General features: G+C 47.9%; 1 non-coding gene across 1 annotated transcript; it reads left to right on the plus strand.

The window, feature by feature from the left end:
* The first annotated feature begins 416 nt into the window (after positions 1–416).
* On the plus strand, positions 417–498 carry TRNAS-CGA (transfer RNA serine (anticodon CGA)). The gene has a single exon. It is a non-coding gene; the product is annotated as a tRNA-Ser (tRNA).
* Positions 499–894: the final 396 nt, after the last annotated feature.

Below are 894 nucleotides of genomic sequence, written 5' to 3' on the forward strand. Positions count from 1 at the left end.
GTTGTATGTAAGACTGTGCTACTGAACCAGAAATGCTTTAGCTCCTCTTGTGAGACATTTCCAGCTGCACAATGCTGCTGCTATGCTAGGGGAGCTATTCTTGTCTCCAGGAAACATTTTTCTTAGCCTGCTTCCATCCATCACTGGTTTCTGCAGCAAAGGGCAGTGCATGTCTCTGTGGTCCAGATATCCTCATTCAAATTAAGGTAGAACCTGAGAAACCTTTCCCTTTCTCAGCTGTGGGAGGGGAGACTTTGAAAAGTGCTCTCTGTGCTAGTGCAGAAAAAGAGAAAAGACTGCAAATTCCCCTAGTGCTTTGGGAGCCAGGTTTGAATTCTGTTTTTCAGATGATTTTGAGGCTGGGCATTGTGCTTATTAATCAGTTTTTCTGGTGTTGATGCTTTTTGTTTGTCACAGCTGTGATGGCCGAGTGGTTAAGGTGTTGGACTCGAAATCCAATGGGGTTACCCCTCGCAGGTTCAAATCCTGCTCACAGCGAGGTTGGTGTTTTAACCCCACTTTCTTGTAATCTGTACAAGCTCTTGGGGCACACTCAATCCCAACAAAACTCCACTCCCCAGATTTCCTAGAGCTGCTTTGCACATACCTTGTGCTGGGTCCTGGATGTTTAAGGCAAAGTCTCTGCCACTTACTTGTCACATGATGGCTCCTAGCTCCACTCTAAAGCTGGTTGCTGCTCCTCTCTATAGAGTGTGAAAGGAGCTGAAGCAGTGCGGGAGCATCCCTGAGGACACAGACTTGACAAAGCTTTAGTAGAGAGATTGTCTGAGACATCAGAGTGCTGGAAACCATATAGCCAGCCCCTAATTCAGGGCCTGCTCCAGCCCTGACTCTCAGCTTCCACGATCCCGCTCCCATGGAGCAGGTACCCCA

The sequence above is a fragment of the Emydura macquarii genome, unplaced genomic scaffold, assembly GCF_026122565.2.
Source record: "Emydura macquarii macquarii isolate MOO-44397 ecotype Brisbane River unplaced genomic scaffold, CSIRO-AGI_Emac_v2 contig_637, whole genome shotgun sequence".
In the NCBI taxonomy this organism is placed as follows: Eukaryota; Metazoa; Chordata; order Testudines; family Chelidae; genus Emydura; species Emydura macquarii.